The sequence below is a fragment of the Pseudophryne corroboree genome, chromosome 11, assembly GCF_028390025.1.
Source record: "Pseudophryne corroboree isolate aPseCor3 chromosome 11, aPseCor3.hap2, whole genome shotgun sequence".
Taxonomy (NCBI): domain Eukaryota; kingdom Metazoa; phylum Chordata; class Amphibia; order Anura; family Myobatrachidae; genus Pseudophryne; species Pseudophryne corroboree.
Window position 1 is genome coordinate 178755896 of NC_086454.1, and position 18997 is coordinate 178774892.

At 35.5% G+C, this 18997-nt stretch overlaps 14 non-coding genes across 14 annotated transcripts; all 14 read right to left on the reverse strand.

Annotated features, from left to right (window-relative positions):
- Positions 1–308: 308 nt before the first annotated feature.
- Positions 309–390, reverse strand: TRNAA-UGC (transfer RNA alanine (anticodon UGC)). The gene has a single exon. It is a non-coding gene; the product is annotated as a tRNA-Ala (tRNA).
- A 2232-nt stretch (positions 391–2622) lies between these two features.
- On the reverse strand, positions 2623–2704 carry TRNAS-UGA (transfer RNA serine (anticodon UGA)). Its single transcript has one exon. It is a non-coding gene; the product is annotated as a tRNA-Ser (tRNA).
- A 1080-nt stretch (positions 2705–3784) lies between these two features.
- Positions 3785–3866, reverse strand: TRNAS-UGA (transfer RNA serine (anticodon UGA)). The gene has a single exon. It is a non-coding gene; the product is annotated as a tRNA-Ser (tRNA).
- Positions 3867–6098: 2232 nt separating this feature from the next.
- On the reverse strand, positions 6099–6180 carry TRNAS-UGA (transfer RNA serine (anticodon UGA)). The gene has a single exon. It is a non-coding gene; the product is annotated as a tRNA-Ser (tRNA).
- Positions 6181–7260: 1080 nt separating this feature from the next.
- TRNAS-UGA (transfer RNA serine (anticodon UGA)) lies at positions 7261–7342 on the reverse strand. The gene has a single exon. It is a non-coding gene; the product is annotated as a tRNA-Ser (tRNA).
- A 1080-nt stretch (positions 7343–8422) lies between these two features.
- Positions 8423–8504, reverse strand: TRNAS-UGA (transfer RNA serine (anticodon UGA)). The gene has a single exon. It is a non-coding gene; the product is annotated as a tRNA-Ser (tRNA).
- Positions 8505–10736: 2232 nt separating this feature from the next.
- TRNAS-UGA (transfer RNA serine (anticodon UGA)) lies at positions 10737–10818 on the reverse strand. The gene has a single exon. It is a non-coding gene; the product is annotated as a tRNA-Ser (tRNA).
- A 1080-nt stretch (positions 10819–11898) lies between these two features.
- TRNAS-UGA (transfer RNA serine (anticodon UGA)) lies at positions 11899–11980 on the reverse strand. The gene has a single exon. It is a non-coding gene; the product is annotated as a tRNA-Ser (tRNA).
- A 1080-nt stretch (positions 11981–13060) lies between these two features.
- TRNAS-UGA (transfer RNA serine (anticodon UGA)) lies at positions 13061–13142 on the reverse strand. Its single transcript has one exon. It is a non-coding gene; the product is annotated as a tRNA-Ser (tRNA).
- A 1080-nt stretch (positions 13143–14222) lies between these two features.
- On the reverse strand, positions 14223–14304 carry TRNAS-UGA (transfer RNA serine (anticodon UGA)). The gene has a single exon. It is a non-coding gene; the product is annotated as a tRNA-Ser (tRNA).
- Positions 14305–15384: 1080 nt separating this feature from the next.
- Positions 15385–15466, reverse strand: TRNAS-UGA (transfer RNA serine (anticodon UGA)). Its single transcript has one exon. It is a non-coding gene; the product is annotated as a tRNA-Ser (tRNA).
- Positions 15467–16546: 1080 nt separating this feature from the next.
- TRNAS-UGA (transfer RNA serine (anticodon UGA)) lies at positions 16547–16628 on the reverse strand. The gene has a single exon. It is a non-coding gene; the product is annotated as a tRNA-Ser (tRNA).
- A 1080-nt stretch (positions 16629–17708) lies between these two features.
- Positions 17709–17790, reverse strand: TRNAS-UGA (transfer RNA serine (anticodon UGA)). Its single transcript has one exon. It is a non-coding gene; the product is annotated as a tRNA-Ser (tRNA).
- Positions 17791–18870: 1080 nt separating this feature from the next.
- On the reverse strand, positions 18871–18952 carry TRNAS-UGA (transfer RNA serine (anticodon UGA)). The gene has a single exon. It is a non-coding gene; the product is annotated as a tRNA-Ser (tRNA).
- Between the last annotated feature and the right edge of the window lie 45 nt (positions 18953–18997).

The following is an 18997-nucleotide window of genomic DNA, read 5'->3' on the forward strand; positions in this document are numbered from 1 at the left end:
AGCTAAGCTGAGATTGAGAACTCAATTCTTAAACATAACATGCTTTGATTCTCTTCATCTTGAATGCATTTTGTTTTTAAACCAGCTTGAAAAGCAAATGGAATTTGAGTCCATCACCTTAACCACTCGGCCACAACTACCTTAATGTTGTTTCATTGACAAGCTGTGTGCAAAATCAATGTTTTCCTTTTTTGGTAGCTTTTACAGTAAGTTAAACTTTGGGAAATGTAAAAGCTACTTTAGTTTCATGGAAAATAAAGATATCAAGGACAAATGAGCTTAGCTTTCTACATGCATAAAAAGCAGTACGTAGCTGGCAGGATTTGAACCCGCGCGAGGAAACCCCGATGGATTGCAAGTCCATCACCTTAACCACTCGGCCACAACTACCTGACCTCAATTGGTTGCTGCTACTTGGAAATCAAAACATTTTTCCTGTTGGCAGAAATATCTGATACATTTTATTTTAATTTGCTTCAATATTAATATGTAAACTTTGTGAAATATAATAGCTAGTATAGTTTAATGTCAAATATAGTTGTCAAGGACTTTTGATCTTGTACTAAATTAATTAGAAATCAGAGCCTTTAACATCACACCATGCCAACACTAGTGCTCATGAACTGTATTGTACATTTTACGGACATTTTATCAAATAATAATCATTTAAAATATATTAGGTTTTTCATTGGTCTATTCCACAGGTTCTCAAACTCGGTTCTCAGAACCCCACACAGTGCATGTTTTGCAGGTCTCCTCGCAGAACCACAAGTAAATAATTAGCTCCAAAAGTTGACTTTTTAAAATGTGTCAGTGAGTAATTAATACACCTGTGCACCTGCTGGGTTACCTGCAAAACATACACTGTGTGGGGTCCTGAGAACTGAGTTTGAGAACCTATGGTCCATTCCTTAATAAAGTTTGGAATTATAACAACTGACACTGCACAATTAATAGTTTGTTAATTACCAGACATTATTTCTTACCTTTCATTACATCTCTACAGCTGTAAATCCAGATAGAAAGAATCTGCATGCACAAGTTGCCACTGAGAAGCATTTATACAAGGTCACAAACAAGCATGTACATAGAATGCAGGAAGACACTGTCTGAGATTAAATGGTTTAAAAAGAAGTCCATTGTAAAACAGGATATATATGTAGGTGAGCTAAGCTGAGATTGAGAACTCAATTCTTAAACATAACATGCTTTGATTCTCTTCATCTTGAATGCATTTCGTTTTTAAACCAGCTTGAAAAGCAAATGGATTTCGAGTCCATCACCTTAACCACTTGGCCACAACTACCTTAATGTTGTTTCACTGACAAGCTGTGTGCAAAATCAATGTTTTCCTTTTTTGGTAGCTTTAACAGTAAGTTAAACTTTGGGAAATGTAAAGGCTACTTTAGTTTCATGGAAAATAAAGTTATCAAGGACAAATGAGCTTAGCTTTCTACATGCATAAAAAGCAGTACGTAGCTGGCAGGATTTGAACCTGCACGGGGAAACCCCAATGGATTTCAAGTCCATCGCCACAACAACCTGACATCAATTGGATGGTGCTACTTGGAAATCAAAACATTTTTCCTGTTGGCAGAAATATCTGATACATTTTATTTTAATTTGCTTCAATATTAATATATAAACTTTGTGAAATATAATAGCTAGTATAGTTTAATGTCAAATATAGGTGTCAAAGACTTTTGATCTTGTACTAAATTAATTAGAAATCAAAGCCTTTAACATCACACCATGCCAACACTAGTGCTCATGAACTGTATTGTACATTTTACGGACATTTTATCAAATAATAATCATTTAAAATATATTAGGTTTTTCATTGGTCTATTCCACAGGTTCTCAAACTTGGTTCTAAGAACCCCACACAGTGCATGTTTTGCAGGTCTCCTCGCAGAACCACAAGTAAATAATTAGCTCCACAAGTGGACTTTTTAAAATGTGTCAGTGAGTAATTAATACACCTATGCACCTGCTGGGTTACCTGCAAAACATACACTGTGTGGGGTCCTGAGGACTGAGTTGGAGAACTTATGGTCTATTCCTTAATAAAGTTTGGAATTATAACAACTGACACTGCACAATTAATAGTTTGTTGATTACCAGACATTATTTCTTACCTTTTATTACATCTCTACAGCTGTAAGTCCAGATAGAAAGAATCTGCATGCATAAGTTGCCACTGGGAAACATTTATACAAGGTCACAAGCATGTACACAGAATGCAGGAAGACACTGTCTGAGATTATAAGGTTTAAAAAGAAGTCCATTGTAAAACAGGATATATATGTAGGTGTGCTAAGCTGAGATTGAGAACTCAATTCTTAAACATAACATGCTTTGATTCTCTTCATCTTGAATGCATTTTGTTTTTAAACCAGCTTGAAAAGCAAATGGATTTTGAGTCCATCACCTTAACCACTCGGCCACAACTACCTTAATGTTGTTTCATTGACAAGCTGTGTGCAAAATCAATGTTTTCCTTTTTTGGTAGCTTTTACAGTAAGTTAAACTTTGGGAAATGTAAAAGCTACTTTAGTTTCATGGAAAATAAAGTTATCAAGGACAAATGAGCTTAGCTTTCTACATGCATAAAAAGCAGTACGTAGCTGGCAGGATTTGAACCTGCGCGGGGAAACCCCAATGGATTTCAAGTCCATCGCCTTAACCACTCAGCCACAACTACCTGACCTCAATTGAATGGTGCTACTTGGAAATCAAAACATTTTCCCTGTTGGCAGAAATATCTGATACATTTTATTTTAATTTGCTTCAATATTAATATGTAAACTTTGTGAAATATAATAGCTAGTATAGTTTAATGTCAAATATAGGTGTCAAGGACTTTTGATCTTGTACTAAATTAATTAGAAATCAGAGCCTTTAACATCACACCATGCCAACACTAGTGCTCATGAACTGTATTGTACATTTTACGGACATTTTATCAAATAATAATCATTTAAAATATATTAGGTTTTTCATTGGTCTATTCCACAGGTTCTCAAACTCGGTTCTCAGAACCCCACACAGTGCATGTTTTGCAGGTCTCCTCGCAGAACCACAAGTAAATAATTAGCTCCACAAGTGGACTTTTTAAAATGTGTCAGTGAGTAATTAATACACCTATGCACCTGCTGGGTTACCTGCAAAACATACACTGTGTGGGGTCCTGAGGACTGAGTTGGAGAACTTATGGTCTATTCCTTAATAAAGTTTGGAATTATAACAACTGACACTGCACAATTAATAGTTTGTTGATTACCAGACATTATTTCTTACCTTTCATTACATCTCTACAGCTGTAAGTCCAGATAGAAAGAATATGCATGCATAAGTTGCCACTGGGAAACATTTATACAAGGTCACAAGCATGTACCTAGAATGCAGGAAGACACTGTCTGAGATTATATGGTTTAAAAAGAAGTCCATTGTAAAACAGGATATATATGTAGGTGAGCTAAGCTGAGATTGAGAACTCAATTCTTAAACATAACATGCTTTGATTCTCTTCATCTTGAATGCATTTTGTTTTTAAACCAGCTTGAAAAGCAAATGGAATTTGAGTCCATCACCTTAACCACTCGGCCACAACTACCTTAATGTTGTTTCATTGACAAGCTGTGTGCAAAATCAATGTTTTCCTTTTTTGGTAGCTTTTACAGTAAGTTAAACTTTGGGAAATGTAAAAGCTACTTTAGTTTCATGGAAAATAAAGTTATCAAGGACAAATGAGCTTAGCTTTCTACATGCATAAAAAGCAGTACGTAGCTGACAGGATTTGAACCCGCGCGAGGAAACCCCGATGGATTTCAAGTCCATCACCTTAACCACTCGGCCACAACTACCTGACCTCAATTGGCTGCTGCTACTTGGAAATCAAAACATTTTTCCTGTTGGCAGAAATATCTGATACATTTTATTTTAATTTGCTTCAATATTAATATGTAAACTTTGTGAAATATAATAGCTAGTATAGTTTAATGTCAAATATAGTTGTCAAGGACTTTTGATCTTGTACTAAATTAATTAGAAATCAGAGCCTTTAACATCACACCATGCCAACACTAGTGCTCATGAACTGTATTGTACATTTTACGGACATTTTATCAAATAATAATCATTTAAAATATATTAGGTTTTTCATTGGTCTATTCCACAGGTTCTCAAACTCGGTTCTCAGAACCCCACACAGTGCATGTTTTGCAGGTCTCCTCGCAGAACCACAAGTAAATAATTAGCTCCAAAAGTGGACTTTTTAAAATGTGTCAGTGAGTAATTAATACACCTGTGCACCTGCTGGGTTACTTGCAAAACATACACTGTGTGGGGTCCTGAGAACTGAGTTTGAGAACCTATGGTCCATTCCTTAATAAAGTTTGGAATTATAACAACTGACACTGCACAATTAATAGTTTGTTAATTACCAGACATTATTTCTTACCTTTCATTACATCTCTACAGCTGTAAATCCAGATAGAAAGAATCTGCATGCACAAGTTGCCACTGAGAAGCATTTATACAAGGTCACAAACAAGCATGTACATAGAATGCAGGAAGACACTGTCTGAGATTATATGGTTTAAAAAGAAGTCCATTGTAAAACAGGATATATATGTAGGTGAGCTAAGCTGAGATTGAGAACTCAATTCTTAAACATAACATGCTTTGATTCTCTTCATCTTGAATGCATTTCGTTTTTAAACCAGCTTGAAAAGCAAATGGATTTCGAGTCCATCACCTTAACCACTTGGCCACAACTACCTTAATGTTGTTTCACTGACAAGCTGTGTGCAAAATCAATGTTTTCCTTTTTTGGTAGCTTTTACAGTAAGTTAAACTTTGGGAAATGTAAAAGCTACTTTAGTTTCATGGAAAATAAAGTAATCAAGGACAAATGAGCTTAGCTTTCTACATGCATAAAAAGCAGTACGTAGCTGGCAGGATTTGAACCTGCACGGGGAAACCCCAATGGATTTCAAGTCCATCCCCACAACAACCTGACATCAATTGGATGGTGCTACTTGGAAATAAAAACATTTTTCCTGTTGGCAGAAATATCTGATACATTTTATTTTAATTTGCTTCAATATTAATATGTAAACTTTGTGAAATATAATAGCTAGTATAGTTTAATGTCAAATATAGGTGTCAAGGACTTTTGATCTTGTACTAAATTAATTAGAAATCAGAGCCTTTAACATCACACCATGCCAACACTAGTGCTCATGAACTGTATTGTACATTTTACGGACATTTTATCAAATAATAATCATTTAAAATATATTAGGTTTTTCATTGGTCTATTCCACAGGTTCTCAAACTCGGTTCTCAGAACCCCACACAGTGCATGTTTTGCAGGTCTCCTCGCAGAACCACAAGTAAATAATTAGCTCCACAAGTGGACTTTTTAAAATGTGTCAGTGAGTAATTAATACACATATGCACCTGCTGGGTTACCTGCAAAACATACACTGTGTGGGGTCCTGAGGACTGAGTTTGAGAATTTATGGTCTATTCCTTAATAAAGTTTGGAATTACAACAACTGACACTGCACAATTAATAGTTTGTTGATAACCAGACATTATTTCTTACCTTTCATTACATCTCTACAGCTGTAAATCCAGATAGAAAGAATCTGCATGCATAAGTTGCCACTGGGAAACATTTATACAAGGTCACAAGCATGTACATAGAATGCAGGAAGACACTGTCTGAGATTATATGGTTTAAAAAGAAGTCCATTGTAAAACAGGATATATATGTAGGTGAGCTAAGCTGAGATTGAGAACTCAATTCTTAAACATAACATGCTTTGATTCTCTTCATCTTGAATGCATTTTGTTTTTAAACCAGCTTGAAAAGCAAATGGATTTTGAGTCCATCACGTTAACCACTCGGCCACAACTACCTTAATGTTGTTTCATTGACAAGCTGTGTGCAAAATCAATGTTTTCCTTTTTTGGTAGCTTTTACAGTAAGTTAAACTTTGGGAAATGTAAAAGCTACTTTAGTTTCATGGAAAATAAAGTTATCAAGGACAAATGAGCTTAGCTTTCTACATGCATAAAAAGCAGTACGTAGCTGGCAGGATTTGAACCTGCGCGGGGAAACCCCAATGGATTTCAAGTCCATCGCCTTAACCACTCGGCCACAACTACCTGACCTCAATTGGATGGTGCTACTTGGAAATCAAAACATTTTTCCTGTTGGCAGAAATATCTGATACATTTTATTTTAATTTGCTTCAATATTAATATGTAAACTTTGTGAAATATAATAGCTAGTATAGTTTAATGTCAAATATAGGTGTCAAGGACTTTTGATCTTGTACTAAATTAATTAGAAATCAAAGCCTTTAACATCACACCATGCCAACACTAGTGCTCATGAACTGTATTGTACATTTTACGGACATTTTATCAAATAATAATCATTTAAAATATATTAGGTTTTTCATTGGTCTATTCCACAGGTTCTCAAACTCGGTTCTCAGAACCCCACACAGTGCATGTTTTGCAGGTCTCCTCGCAGAACCACAAGTAAATAATTAGCTCCACAAGTGGACTTTTTAAAATGTGTCAGTGAGTAATTAATACACCTATGCACCTGCTGGGTTACCTGCAAAACATACACTGTGTGGGGTCCTGAGGACTGAGTTGGAGAACTTATGGTCTATTCCTTAATAAAGTTTGGAATTATAACAACTGACACTGCACAATTAATAGTTTGTTGATTACCAGACATTATTTCTTACCTTTTATTACATCTCTACAGCTGTAAGTCCAGATAGAAAGAATCTGCATGCATAAGTTGCCACTGGGAAACATTTATACAAGGTCACAAGCATGTACACAGAATGCAGGAAGACACTGTCTGAGATTATATGGTTTAAAAAGAAGTCCATTGTAAAACAGGATATATATGTAGGTGTGCTAAGCTGAGATTGAGAACTCAATTCTTAAACATAACATGCTTTGATTCTCTTCATCTTGAATGCATTTTGTTTTTAAACCAGCTTGAAAAGCAAATGGATTTTGAGTCCATCACCTTAACCACTCGGCCACAACTACCTTAATGTTGTTTCATTGACAAGCTGTGTGCAAAATCAATGTTTTCCTTTTTTGGTAGCTTTTACAGTAAGTTAAACTTTGGGAAATGTAAAAGCTACTTTAGTTTCATGGAAAATAAAGTTATCAAGGACAAATGAGCTTAGCTTTCTACATGCATAAAAAGCAGTACGTAGCTGGCAGGATTTGAACCTGCGCGGGGAAACCCCAATGGATTTCAAGTCCATCGCCTTAACCACTCAGCCACAACTACCTGACCTCAATTAGATGGTGCTACTTGGAAATCAAAACATTTTCCCTGTTGGCAGAAATATCTGATACATTTTATTTTAATTTGCTTCAATATTAATATGTAAACTTTGTGAAATATAATAGCTAGTATAGTTTAATGTCAAATATAGGTGTCAAGGACTTTTGATCTTGTACTAAATTAATTAGAAATCAGAGCCTTTAACATCACACCATGCCAACACTAGTGCTCATGAACTGTATTGTACATTTTACGGACATTTTATCAAATAATAATCATTTAAAATATATTAGGTTTTTCATTGGTCTATTCCACAGGTTCTCAAACTCGGTTCTCAGAACCCCACACAGTGCATGTTTTGCAGGTCTCCTCGCAGAACCACAAGTAAATAATTAGCTCCACAAGTGGACTTTTTAAAATGTGTCAGTGAGTAATTAATACACATATGCACCTGCTGGGTTACCTGCAAAACATACACTGTGTGGGGTCCTGAGGACTGAGTTTGAGAATTTATGGTCTATTCCTTAATAAAGTTTGGAATTACAACAACTGACACTGCACAATTAATAGTTTGTTGATAACCAGACATTATTTCTTACCTTTCATTACATCTCTACAGCTGTAAATCCAGATAGAAAGAATCTGCATGCATAAGTTGCCACTGGGAAACATTTATACAAGGTCACAAGCATGTACATAGAATGCAGGAAGACACTGTCTGAGATTATATGGTTTAAAAAGAAGTCCATTGTAAAACAGGATATATATGTAGGTGAGCTAAGCTGAGATTGAGAACTCAATTCTTAAACATAACATGCTTTGATTCTCTTCATCTTGAATGCATTTTGTTTTTAAACCAGCTTGAAAAGCAAATGGAATTTGAGTCCATCACCTTAACCACTCGGCCACAACTACCTTAATGTTGTTTCATTGACAAGCTGTGTGCAAAATCAATGTTTTCCTTTTTTGGTAGCTTTTACAGTAAGTTAAACTTTGGGAAATGTAAAAGCTACTTTAGTTTCATGGAAAATAAAGTTATCAAGGACAAATGAGCTTAGCTTTCTACATGCATAAAAAGCAGTACGTAGCTGACAGGATTTGAACCCGCGCGAGGAAACCCCGATGGATTTCAAGTCCATCACCTTAACCACTCGGCCACAACTACCTGACCTCAATTGGTTGCTGCTACTTGGAAATCAAAACATTTTTCCTGTTGGCAGAAATATCTGATACATTTTATTTTAATTTGCTTCAATATTAATATGTAAACTTTGTGAAATATAATAGCTAGTATAGTTTAATGTCAAATATAGTTGTCAAGGACTTTTGATCTTGTACTAAATTAATTAGAAATCAGAGCCTTTAACATCACACCATGCCAACACTAGTGCTCATGAACTGTATTGTACATTTTACGGACATTTTATCAAATAATAATCATTTAAAATATATTAGGTTTTTCATTGGTCTATTCCACAGGTTCTCAAACTCGGTTCTCAGAACCCCACACAGTGCATGTTTTGCAGGTCTCCTCGCAGAACCACAAGTAAATAATTAGCTCCAAAAGTGGACTTTTTAAAATGTGTCAGTGAGTAATTAATACACCTGTGCACCTGCTGGGTTACTTGCAAAACATACACTGTGTGGGGTCCTGAGAACTGAGTTTGAGAACCTATGGTCCATTCCTTAATAAAGTTTGGAATTATAACAACTGACACTGCACAATTAATAGTTTGTTAATTACCAGACATTATTTCTTACCTTTCATTACATCTCTACAGCTGTAAATCCAGATAGAAAGAATCTGCATGCACAAGTTGCCACTGAGAAGCATTTATACAAGGTCACAAACAAGCATGTACATAGAATGCAGGAAGACACTGTCTGAGATTATATGGTTTAAAAAGAAGTCCATTGTAAAACAGGATATATATGTAGGTGAGCTAAGCTGAGATTGAGAACTCAATTCTTAAACATAACATGCTTTGATTCTCTTCATCTTGAATGCATTTCGTTTTTAAACCAGCTTGAAAAGCAAATGGATTTCGAGTCCATCACCTTAACCACTTGGCCACAACTACCTTAATGTTGTTTCACTGACAAGCTGTGTGCAAAATCAATGTTTTCCTTTTTTGGTAGCTTTTACAGTAAGTTAAACTTTGGGAAATGTAAAAGCTACTTTAGTTTCATGGAAAATAAAGTAATCAAGGACAAATGAGCTTAGCTTTCTACATGCATAAAAAGCAGTACGTAGCTGGCAGGATTTGAACCTGCACGGGGAAACCCCAATGGATTTCAAGTCCATCCCCACAACAACCTGACATCAATTGGATGGTGCTACTTGGAAATAAAAACATTTTTCCTGTTGGCAGAAATATCTGATACATTTTATTTTAATTTGCTTCAATATTAATATGTAAACTTTGTGAAATATAATAGCTAGTATAGTTTAATGTCAAATATAGGTGTCAAGGACTTTTGATCTTGTACTAAATTAATTAGAAATCAGAGCCTTTAACATCACACCATGCCAACACTAGTGCTCATGAACTGTATTGTACATTTTACGGACATTTTATCAAATAATAATCATTTAAAATATATTAGGTTTTTCATTGGTCTATTCCACAGGTTCTCAAACTCGGTTCTCAGAACCCCACACAGTGCATGTTTTGCAGGTCTCCTCGCAGAACCACAAGTAAATAATTAGCTCCACAAGTGGACTTTTTAAAATGTGTCAGTGAGTAATTAATACACATATGCACCTGCTGGGTTACCTGCAAAACATACACTGTGTGGGGTCCTGAGGACTGAGTTTGAGAATTTATGGTCTATTCCTTAATAAAGTTTGGAATTACAACAACTGACACTGCACAATTAATAGTTTGTTGATAACCAGACATTATTTCTTACCTTTCATTACATCTCTACAGCTGTAAATCCAGATAGAAAGAATCTGCATGCATAAGTTGCCACTGGGAAACATTTATACAAGGTCACAAGCATGTACATAGAATGCAGGAAGACACTGTCTGAGATTATATGGTTTAAAAAGAAGTCCATTGTAAAACAGGATATATATGTAGGTGAGCTAAGCTGAGATTGAGAACTCAATTCTTAAACATAACATGCTTTGATTCTCTTCATCTTGAATGCATTTTGTTTTTAAACCAGCTTGAAAAGCAAATGGATTTTGAGTCCATCACGTTAACCACTCGGCCACAACTACCTTAATGTTGTTTCATTGACAAGCTGTGTGCAAAATCAATGTTTTCCTTTTTTGGTAGCTTTTACAGTAAGTTAAACTTTGGGAAATGTAAAAGCTACTTTAGTTTCATGGAAAATAAAGTTATCAAGGACAAATGAGCTTAGCTTTCTACATGCATAAAAAGCAGTACGTAGCTGGCAGGATTTGAACCTGCGCGGGGAAACCCCAATGGATTTCAAGTCCATCGCCTTAACCACTCGGCCACAACTACCTGACCTCAATTGGATGGTGCTACTTGGAAATCAAAACATTTTTCCTGTTGGCAGAAATATCTGATACATTTTATTTTAATTTGCTTCAATATTAATATGTAAACTTTGTGAAATATAATAGCTAGTATAGTTTAATGTCAAATATAGGTGTCAAGGACTTTTGATCTTGTACTAAATTAATTAGAAATCAAAGCCTTTAACATCACACCATGCCAACACTAGTGCTCATGAACTGTATTGTACATTTTACGGACATTTTATCAAATAATAATCATTTAAAATATATTAGGTTTTTCATTGGTCTATTCCACAGGTTCTCAAACTCGGTTCTCAGAACCCCACACAGTGCATGTTTTGCAGGTCTCCTCGCAGAACCACAAGTAAATAATTAGCTCCACAAGTGGACTTTTTAAAATGTGTCAGTGAGTAATTAATACACCTATGCACCTGCTGGGTTACCTGCAAAACATACACTGTGTGGGGTCCTGAGGACTGAGTTGGAGAACTTATGGTCTATTCCTTAATAAAGTTTGGAATTATAACAACTGACACTGCACAATTAATAGTTTGTTGATTACCAGACATTATTTCTTACCTTTTATTACATCTCTACAGCTGTAAGTCCAGATAGAAAGAATCTGCATGCATAAGTTGCCACTGGGAAACATTTATACAAGGTCACAAGCATGTACACAGAATGCAGGAAGACACTGTCTGAGATTATATGGTTTAAAAAGAAGTCCATTGTAAAACAGGATATATATGTAGGTGTGCTAAGCTGAGATTGAGAACTCAATTCTTAAACATAACATGCTTTGATTCTCTTCATCTTGAATGCATTTTGTTTTTAAACCAGCTTGAAAAGCAAATGGATTTTGAGTCCATCACCTTAACCACTCGGCCACAACTACCTTAATGTTGTTTCATTGACAAGCTGTGTGCAAAATCAATGTTTTCCTTTTTTGGTAGCTTTTACAGTAAGTTAAACTTTGGGAAATGTAAAAGCTACTTTAGTTTCATGGAAAATAAAGTTATCAAGGACAAATGAGCTTAGCTTTCTACATGCATAAAAAGCAGTACGTAGCTGGCAGGATTTGAACCTGCGCGGGGAAACCCCAATGGATTTCAAGTCCATCGCCTTAACCACTCAGCCACAACTACCTGACCTCAATTAGATGGTGCTACTTGGAAATCAAAACATTTTCCCTGTTGGCAGAAATATCTGATACATTTTATTTTAATTTGCTTCAATATTAATATGTAAACTTTGTGAAATATAATAGCTAGTATAGTTTAATGTCAAATATAGGTGTCAAGGACTTTTGATCTTGTACTAAATTAATTAGAAATCAGAGCCTTTAACATCACACCATGCCAACACTAGTGCTCATGAACTGTATTGTACATTTTACGGACATTTTATCAAATAATAATCATTTAAAATATATTAGGTTTTTCATTGGTCTATTCCACAGGTTCTCAAACTCGGTTCTCAGAACCCCACACAGTGCATGTTTTGCAGGTCTCCTCGCAGAACCACAAGTAAATAATTAGCTCCACAAGTGGACTTTTTAAAATGTGTCAGTGAGTAATTAATACACATATGCACCTGCTGGGTTACCTGCAAAACATACACTGTGTGGGGTCCTGAGGACTGAGTTTGAGAATTTATGGTCTATTCCTTAATAAAGTTTGGAATTACAACAACTGACACTGCACAATTAATAGTTTGTTGATAACCAGACATTATTTCTTACCTTTCATTACATCTCTACAGCTGTAAATCCAGATAGAAAGAATCTGCATGCATAAGTTGCCACTGGGAAACATTTATACAAGGTCACAAGCATGTACATAGAATGCAGGAAGACACTGTCTGAGATTATATGGTTTAAAAAGAAGTCCATTGTAAAACAGGATATATATGTAGGTGAGCTAAGCTGAGATTGAGAACTCAATTCTTAAACATAACATGCTTTGATTCTCTTCATCTTGAATGCATTTTGTTTTTAAACCAGCTTGAAAAGCAAATGGATTTTGAGTCCATCACGTTAACCACTCGGCCACAACTACCTTAATGTTGTTTCATTGACAAGCTGTGTGCAAAATCAATGTTTTCCTTTTTTGGTAGCTTTTACAGTAAGTTAAACTTTGGGAAATGTAAAAGCTACTTTAGTTTCATGGAAAATAAAGTTATCAAGGACAAATGAGCTTAGCTTTCTACATGCATAAAAAGCAGTACGTAGCTGGCAGGATTTGAACCTGCGCGGGGAAACCCCAATGGATTTCAAGTCCATCGCCTTAACCACTCGGCCACAACTACCTGACCTCAATTGGATGGTGCTACTTGGAAATCAAAACATTTTTCCTGTTGGCAGAAATATCTGATACATTTTATTTTAATTTGCTTCAATATTAATATGTAAACTTTGTGAAATATAATAGCTAGTATAGTTTAATGTCAAATATAGGTGTCAAGGACTTTTGATCTTGTACTAAATTAATTAGAAATCAGAGCCTTTAACATCACACCATGCCAACACTAGTGCTCATGAACTGTATTGTACATTTTACGGACATTTTATCAAATAATAATCATTTAAAATATATTAGGTTTTTCATTGGTCTATTCCACAGGTTCTCAAACTCGGTTCTCAGAACCCCACACAGTGCATGTTTTGCAGGTCTCCTCGCAGAACCACAAGTAAATAATTAGCTCCACAAGTGGACTTTTTAAAATGTGTCAGTGAGTAATTAATACACCTATGCACCTGCTGGGTTACCTGCAAAACATACACTGTGTGGGGTCCTGAGGACTGAGTTGGAGAACTTATGGTCTATTCCTTAATAAAGTTTGGAATTATAACAACTGACACTGCACAATTAATAGTTTGTTGATTACCAGACATTATTTCTTACCTTTCATTACATCTCTACAGCTGTAAATCCAGATAGAAAGAATCTGCATGCATAAGTTGCCACTGGGAAACATTTATACAAGGTCACAAGCATGTACATAGAATGCAGGAAGACACTGTCTGAGATTATATGGTTTAAAAAGAAGTCCATTGTAAAACAGGATATATATGTAGGTGAGCTAAGCTGAGATTGAGAACTCAATTCTTAAACATAACATGCTTTGATTCTCTTCATCTTGAATGCATTTTGTTTTTAAACCAGCTTGAAAAGCAAATGGATTTTGAGTCCATCACGTTAACCACTCGGCCACAACTACCTTAATGTTGTTTCATTGACAAGCTGTGTGCAAAATCAATGTTTTCCTTTTTTGGTAGCTTTTACAGTAAGTTAAACTTTGGGAAATGTAAAAGCTACTTTAGTTTCATGGAAAATAAAGTTATCAAGGACAAATGAGCTTAGCTTTCTACATGCATAAAAAGCAGTACGTAGCTGGCAGGATTTGAACCTGCGCGAGGAAACCCCAATGGATTTCAAGTCCATCGCCTTAACCACTCGGCCACAACTACCTGACCTCAATTGGATGGTGCTACTTGGAAATCAAAACATTTTTCCAGGTGGCAGAAATATCTGATACATTTTATTTTAATTTGCTTCAATATTAATATGTAAACTTTGTGAAATATAATAGCTAGTATAGTTTAATGTCAAATATAGGTGTCAAGGACTTTTGATCCTGTACTAAATTAATTAGAAATCAAAGCCTTTAACATCACACCATGCCAACACTAGTGCTCATGAACTGTATTGTACATTTTATGGACATTTTATCAAATAATAATCATTTAAAATATATTAGGTTTTTCATTGGTCTATTCCACAGGTTCTCAAACTCGGTTCTCAGAACCCCACACAGTGCATGTTTTGCAGGTCTCCTCGCAGAACCACAAGTAAATAATTAGTTTCACAAGTGGACTTTTTAAAATGTGTCAGTGAGTAATTAATACACCTATGCACCTGCTGGGTTACCTGCAAAACATACACTGTGTGGGGTCCTGAGGACTGAGTTGGAGAACTTATGGTCTATTCCTTAATAAAGTTTGGAATTATAACAACTGACACTGCACAATTAATAGTTTGTTGATTACCAGACATTATTTCTTACCTTTCATTACATCTCTACAGCTGTAAGTCCAGATAGAAAGAATCTGCATGCATAAGTTGCCACTGGGAAACATTTATACAAGGTCACAAGCATGTACCTAGAATGCAGGAAGACACTGTCTGAGATTATATGGTTTAAAAAGAAGTCCATTGTAAAACAGGATATATATGTAGGTGAGCTAAGCTGAGATTGAGAACTCAATTCTTAAACATAACATGCTTTGATTCTCTTCATCTTGAATGCATTTTGTTTTTAAACCAGCTTGAAAAGCAAATGGAATTTGAGTCCATCACCTTAACCACTCGGCCACAACTACCTTAATGTTGTTTCATTGACAAGCTGTGTGCAAAATCAATGTTTTCCTTTTTTGGTAGCTTTTACAGTAAGTTAAACTTTGGGAAATGTAAAAGCTACTTTAGTTTCATGGAAAATAAAGTTATCAAGGACAAATGAGCTTAGCTTTCTACATGCATAAAAAGCAGTATGTAGCTGGCAGGATTTGAACCCGCGCGAGGAAACCCCGATGGATTTCAAGTCCATCACCTTAACCACTCGGCCACAACTACCTGACCTCAATTGGTTGCTGCTACTTGGAAATCAAAACATTTTTCCTGTTGGCAGAAATATCTGATACATTTTATTTTAATTTGCTTCAATATTAATATGTAAACTTTGTGAAATATAATAGCTAGTATAGTTTAATGTCAAATATAGTTGTCAAGGACTTTTGATCTTGTACTAAATTAATTAGAAATCAGAGCCTTTAACATCACACCATGCCAACACTAGTGCTCATGAACTGTATTGTACATTTTACGGACATTTTATCAAATAATAATCATTTAAAATATATTAGGTTTTTCATTGGTCTATTCCACAGGTTCTCAAACTCGGTTCTCAGAACCCCACACAGTGCATGTTTTGCAGGTCTCCTCGCAGAACCACAAGTAAATAATTAGCTCCACAAGTGGACTTTTTAAAATGTGTCAGTGAGTAATTAATACACATATGCACCTGCTGGGTTACCTGCAAAACATACACTGTGTGGGGTCCTGAGGACTGAGTTTGAGAATTTATGGTCTATTCCTTAATAAAGTTTGGAATTACAACAACTGACACTGCACAATTAATAGTTTGTTGATAACCAGACATTATTTCTTACCTTTCATTACATCTCTACAGCTGTAAATCCAGATAGAAAGAATCTGCATGCATAAGTTGCCACTGGGAAACATTTATACAAGGTCACAAGCATGTACATAGAATGCAGGAAGACACTGTCTGAGATTATATGGTTTAAAAAGAAGTCCATTGTAAAACAGGATATATATGTAGGTGAGCTAAGCTGAGATTGAGAACTCAATTCTTAAACATAACATGCTTTGATTCTCTTCATCTTGAATGCATTTTGTTTTTAAACCAGCTTGAAAAGCAAATGGATTTTGAGTCCATCACGTTAACCACTCGGCCACAACTACCTTAATGTTGTTTCATTGACAAGCTGTGTGCAAAATCAATGTTTTCCTTTTTTGGTAGCTTTTACAGTAAGTTAAACTTTGGGAAATGTAAAAGCTACTTTAGTTTCATGGAAAATAAAGTTATCAAGGACAAATGAGCTTAGCTTTCTACATGCATAAAAAGCAGTACGTAGCTGGCAAGATTTGAACCTGCGCGGGGAAACCTCAATGGATTTCAAGTCCATCGCCTTAACCACTCGGCCACAACTACCTGACCTCAATTGGATGGTGCTACTTGGAAATCAAAACATTTTTCCTGTTGGCAGAAATATCTGATACATTTTATTTTAATTTGCTTCAATATTAATATGTAAACTTTGTGAAATATAATAGCTAGTATAGTTTAATGTCAAATATAGGTGTCAAGGACTTTTGATCTTGTACTAAATTAATTAGAAATCAGAGCCTTTAACATCACACCATGCCAACACTAGTGCTCATGAACTGTATTGTACATTTTACGGACATTTTATCAAATAATAATCATTTAAAATATATTAGGTTTTTCATTGGTCTATTCCACAGGTTCTCAAACTCGGTTCTCAGAACCCCACACAGTGCATGTTTTGCAGGTCTCCTCGCAGAACCACAAGTAAATAATTAGCTCCACAAGTGGACTTTTTAAAATGTGTCAGTGAGTAATTAATACACATATGCACCTGCTGGGTTACCTGCAAAACATACACTGTGTGGGGTCCAGAGGACAGAGTTGGAGAACTTATGGTCTATTCCTTAATAAAGTTTGGAATTAGAACAACTGACACTGCACAATTAATAGTTTGTTGATTACCAGACATTATTTCTTACCTTTCATTACATCTCTACAGCTGTAAAACCAGATAGAAAGAATCTGCATGCACAAGTTGCCACTGAGAAACATTTATACAAGGTCACAAGCATGTACATAAAATGCAGGAAGACACTGTCTGAGATTATATGGTTTAAAAAGAAGTCCATTGTAAAACAGGATATATATGTAGATGAGCTAAACTGAGATTGAGAACTCAATTCTTAAACATAACATGCTTTGATTCTCTTCATCTTGAATGCATTTCGTTTTTAAACCAGCTTGAAAAGCAAATGGATTTCGAGTCCATCACCTAAACCACTTGGCCACAACTACATTAATGTTGTTTCACTGACAAGCTGTGTGCAAAATCAATGTTTTCCTTTTTTGGTAGCTTTTACAGTAAGTTAAACTTTGGGAAATGTAAAAGCTACTTTAGTCTCATGGAAAATAAAGTTATCAAGGACAAATGAGCTTAGCTTTCTACATGCATAAAAAGCAGTACGTAGCTGGCAGGATTTGAACCTGCGCGGGGAAACCCCAATGGATTTCAAGTCCATCACCTTAACCACTTGGCCACAACTACCTGACCTCAATAGGTTGGTGCTACTTGGAAATCAAAACATTTTTCCTGTTGGCAGAAATATCTGATACATTTTATTTTAATTTGCTTCAATATTAATATGTAAACTTTGTGAAATATAATAGCTAGTATAGTTTAATGTCAAATATAGGTGTCAAGGACTTTTGATCTTGTCCTAAATTAATTAGAAATCAGAGCCTTTAACATCACACCGTGCCAACACTAGTGCTCATGAACTGTATTGTACATTTTACGGACATTTTATCAAATAATAATCATTTAAAATATATTAGGTTTTTCATTGGTCTATTCCACAGGTTCTCAAACTCGGTTCTCAGAACCCCACACAGTGCATGTTTTGCAGGTCTCCTCGCAGAACCACAAGTAAATAATTAGCTCCACAAGTGGACTTTTTAAAATGTGTCAGTGAGTAATTAATACACATATGCACCTGCTGGGTTACCTGCAAAACATACACTGTGTGGGGTCCTGAGGACTGAGTTTGAGAATTTATGGTCTATTCCTTAATAAAGTTTGGAATTACAACAACTGACACTGCACAATTAATAGTTTGTTGATAACCAGACATTATTTCTTACCTTTCATTACATCTCTACAGCTGTAAATCCAGATAGAAAGAATCTGCATGCATAAGTTGCCACTGGGAAACATTTATACAAGGTCACAAGCATGTACATAGAATGCAGGAAGACACTGTCTGAGATTATATGGTTTAAAAAGAAGTCCATTGTAAAACAGGATATATATGTAGGTGAGCTAAGCTGAGATTGAGAACTCAATTCTTAAACATAACATGCTTTGATTCTCTTCATCTTGAATGCATTTTGTTTTTAAACCAGCTTGAAAAGCAAATGGATTTTGAGTCCATCACGTTAACCACTCGGCCACAACTACCTTAATGTTGTTTCATTGACAAGCTGTGTGCAAAATCAATGTTTTCCTTTTTTGGTAGCTTTTACAGTAAGTTAAACTTTGGGAAATGTAAAAGCTACTTTAGTTTCATGGAAAATAAAGTTATCAAGGACAAATGAGCTTAGCTTTCTACATGCATAAAAAGCAGTACGTAGCTGGCAGGATTTGAACCTGCGCGGGGAAACCCCAATGGATTTCAAGTCCATCGCCTTAACCACTCGGCCACAACTACCTGACCTCAATTGGATGGTGCTACTTGGAAATCAAAACATTTTTC